The sequence below is a fragment of the Aulonocara stuartgranti genome (assembly GCF_965226115.1).
Source record: "Aulonocara stuartgranti genome assembly, chromosome: 13".
NCBI classification, from domain to species: Eukaryota; Metazoa; Chordata; class Actinopteri; order Cichliformes; family Cichlidae; genus Aulonocara; species Aulonocara stuartgranti.
In genome coordinates, this window is record NC_138949.1 from 31,715,032 (window position 1) to 31,719,725 (window position 4,694).

A 4,694-nucleotide genomic window follows, 5' to 3' on the forward strand; every position below is an offset into this window, starting at 1 on the left:
TTTCCAGCTGAACCGTTGGGTAAAATCTGCAATATGACAAGTTTGTGTTGAACGAGGAAGTTGTGGTAACAAACTTTATAATCTCCACCCCGTACTCACTGATGTTCAAACTCACAGACGCCCAAACATGAAGCCAGCGAGAACTTTGTTAAAAGAGACCAGCTCTTACAGCTCCGTGCTTCCATATCAGGAAAGAAAACACAGAATCATGCATAATCGTTTTTACTATTTACTGTGTGATAGTGCTTTATTTAATTTCCCTTGTACTAGTGTAAGTAAAATTCATCAAATCAGTTTTATGCTTGTCTCTTTTCTTTACTTTCACTCGAGTTCAAATTCTTGTTAATAACAAACCTGGAAATTGCTTCAAAAAAATCTGTTAAATGTTTGGAATTGAATGAAATGGACTTTGTTGTATCTGCTCAAAGTTACCGCAGTGTGCACTCTGTAACCATTGATTTCTTTAATTTGACTATTAAACACATCACTGTGACACTGACACAAAGTTAACCAGTGCACCACTGTACAGCCCAGTGCAGTACAATAAATTGGAAAAAAAAACAGGGGTAAATAAAATATTTATAAATCTATTGCCTTAAAAGTCCATTCTGTTTACTATTTACTTTAAAGCTTCAACTCTAAACACTGTGTAACTAAACACAGTCAGAGACGCACTGTGACAGAAAGCCTCTAAACCAGGTGTGCCCAATCCTAGTCCTCAAGCTCTACCGCCCTGCAGCTTTTAGTTGCATCCTTGTTCCGACACACACCTGAATGAAATGAATGGCTTGTTATCAGGCCTTTGCCAAACTTGATGGCATGCTGAAGAGGTAATCAAACTATTTGATTACGCTGTGTTGGAGTAGGGATGCATCTTAAAACTGCAGGACAGTAGCTCTCGAGGACTACGATTGGGCACCCCTGCTCTAAAACACTGAACCATTTGCAGCTCCATAACATAATTTAGTGGCCAAATATTGAATGTAGTCTGTTAAAGCTCGTTCAAATTGAATATTCAGCAATTAAAGACTTAAATGTCATTTACATTGAAAGTAACTCTATGACCAATGTGAAAGTGCAATTCTGCATCATAGACATAGCACAAAATTTTTGTTTAGCTTTTTCTGCATGTAAAGAAGCAGTGTGTGTGTCTCGTGTCTGTGTGTGTATTGCACATGGATAATAAAGTTTACTACAAAACATTCACAGGTGGTATGGTGGTTCATCCATTGTTCACTCATATTTTTGTGCTTTTGTTTGCAAAAACTAAAACCACAGGAGCATTTCTCACTGTTGTCCTATCTCAGCTAACATACCAAAAATGACGGAAAAAGAAGCACTTCGGCATGGTGGTTAGCACTGTTGGCTAACATGGTCCATCACCTTTCTGTGTGGAGTTTGCATGTTCGACCTGTGTCCGCGTTGGCTTGTACCACGTAGTCCGGACAGTCCAAAGAAATCCAGTTAGTGGGGTGTGACTCAGGTCCAGAACGTATTTAGCTGGGCTTGGACCTTCCTCCCAGTTTTCTTTAATTAGGTCCAACACTCCCCGCAACTTACTGTAGAAGCCCCGTGGAGGCCTGGAGCACCTCTCGCACTGCAAACAGCAGAGGGTCTAACCAGTGATCCCAATTGTGTTCAATTGTGTGAATGAACTTACGAATCATGGACTTTAAATCCTTACTAAGTTGCTCCTCTAATGTGTCAGTCAGAGCGTGGTAGATGCTGGTCTTAACAGATTTAATGCCCAATAATTCATACAGTTCTTTAGGTTTATGAGACATGAACAATGTGTCCTGGTCAGTCAGTATCTCTTTCGGGGTGCCAACTTGGGGGATGACCTGAAACAGTGTCCGTAACACATTCATTGCAGAAAATTCCAGGAAGGACGCATACCATTGGCACACATCTGCCCGCATGTGGCCAATAAAATCTTGCCATTATTAGCTTCAGAGTTTTGTCTTGTCCCATTTGTCCCACCATGAGGTTATAATAAGCCACCTGTAAAATAATTCCCCAGAGGCTTTTTGGCACCAACATCTGGGTGTGTTTCTCTTCCGTCCGACATCAATACAGCCGAACAATAATCAATACAAAATGTGGCTATGGTCAGCACTACTTCAGGATGTAGGCTTTCATCACAAGGTTGCTCTAGTGGAAAATCCCCTGTGGAGGGAATTACTGGAGGCGGCAGGTCTCACAAGAAGCCCGGCGAGCGTCTGGTGGAAAGGTCTTTGTCAGCGGGCACCATGGACTATTTCAAACTGTCTCTTTGACAAAGGGACATGGGCCCATCCTCCTTCAGGCCCACCACCTGCAGGAGGTGCTGCAAGGGTCGGCTACAATGTGTGCTGGGCGGCGGCCAGGAGCAGACTGATCCCTGGCTACCAAGACTAGCAATTGGGACATGGAATATCACCTCTCTGGCGGGGAAGGAGCCTAAGTGCATGAGTTTGTTCCAGAGCCCAAGCCCTGCATTGAGGTCAATGCACAGTACCTCTCAGTCTCCTGGAGAGGTGCTGGACTCTGTCTCAGTGTGGAGTTACCCTTGAAGAGAGGCAGTGGGTGTCCTAGTATCCCCTCGGCTTGCTGCCTGTACGTTGGGGTTTCTCCCAGTGGAAGAGAGGGTTTGTTCCCTGCGCCTTTGGGTTGGGGAATGGTCCTGACTGTTGTCTGGGGTTATGCACCTTTTTGGGGTCCCTGGGTGGGATACTTCAGGGTGCTCCACCTGGGGACTCTGTTGTCCTACTGGGCAATTACAGTGAGAGCTGGAGGGGCATGATTGGGAGGAATGGCCTCCCGGATCTGACCTTGAGCAGTGTTTTGTTGTTGGACTTCCATGCAAACCACAGTTTGGCCATAACGAAGACCATGTTTGAACAGAAGAGTGTCCACAAGTGCACATGGCACCAGGATGCTCTAGGCTGCAGGTTTTTCAATCGTATCACCAGATTAACTGAGAAATTGGATAAGAAATACTTTTACGTTATTCTTGTCTTATTCAAGTGTATCAGCATTCTGTTTGCCCAATACTTTGCGAGATAATTTCTTATGTTAGTTATTAATGGGTTACTGCCATTTATACTACACAAAGTAATTAAGCAAGAAACAATTAAATTAAACAAATGTTTTTGGTTTTCACGTTAGACGACAGAAATTTCAGCTTTTTTTAAACTAGTTTTAAAAAAGAAAAAAAAACCTCAAAAAAACTGGACAGTCTGGACAATGAGTTATAAGAAGTTTTTTTCTGCAGTTGTACACATTTATTCTTTACAGTTTAATTTCAAAGAATCGTGTTGACAGATTTTCTTTGCCACAGCAGAGTTTCTTTATCATACAGCCAGTGTTGGGGAGTAACGGAATACATGTACCGCCGTTACATATTTAAAATACAAAATATGAGTAACTGTATTCTGTTACAGTTACCGTTTAAAAAGGTGGTATTCAGAATACAGTTACTTTGTTGAAATAAAGGGATTACATGGAGGTCTTTTCCTGTTTCATATGTTAGGCTGTCCCCTCTCTATTTTTGGTAATTCCACACCCGTGGAAACCCAAACAAAGAACACAATAAGAGGCTCTAATGCCTGTCTCAATCTTGCATCTCATGATGATGTGAAGAAATATTTTTTAAAATGATTTAATAAGAAGGCAATAGGCAGAGTGTTACAGGCATCGCCCTAAAGAATGTAGCCTCATGGGCATCGTAGTCCGTGCTGCAGGGAGAATGGACTGCCATACCTGTTATGTGTCTGTGAGCGAGGGAGGGAGAAAAAGGTGAGTGGAAAAGTACGAGGTGTCACCGAGCAGAAACAGGAGCTGGAAGCATGTAAATCTAATAATAACCACTGCAGCCAAGAAGAGTGCCTGACGAGCCCAGTTGTAAGTAAGCTATTAAGACTCGACTGTACAGCGTGTTCGTGTTTTCCTCCGAAACAATAAGTCCCGTTGGAGCAGCCTTTCAACGCCTCTCTCTGTCTCTCGCTAGCACAGTTGACCTAGACAACAAAGTAAAGCTAGTTTTCGGCTACGAGCCCGACACGAACCCGACGTATTAGTCAGAGGTCCCTTTACTACAGTTCGGAGCCGCGGACCTTCAGTAATAGTAATAAATCACACAGCAATAGTACATTCATGTAGTTGTAAAAAAGCATGATAATATATATATATATATATATATATATATATATATATATATATATATATATATATATATATATACCGACCAATAACCTGCCTCAGTACTACATGGAAGCTCCTGTCAGGCATCATATCGGCTAAGATGAACAGGCACATGGGTCAATACATGAGCGGGACACAGAAAGGAATTGGCAAGAATACCAGAGGTGCAAAACACCAGCTACTGGTAGACAGAACAATCAGCCGAGACTGCAAGACCAGACTGACCAACCTGTGCACTGCCTGGATTGATTACAAGAAGGCCTATGACTCAATGCCCCACAGCTGGATACTGGAATGCCTAGAATTGTACAAGATCAATGGGACCCTAAGAGCCTTCATCAGGAACTCAATGGGGATGTGGCGTACAACACTAGAGGCCAACTCCAAGCCCATAGCACAAGTTACCATCAAGTGCGGGATCTACCAAGGAGATGCTCTGTCCCCACTGCTGTTCTGCATAGGCCTGAACCCCCTCAGTGAGATCATTAACAAGACTGGCTACGGATACAGAC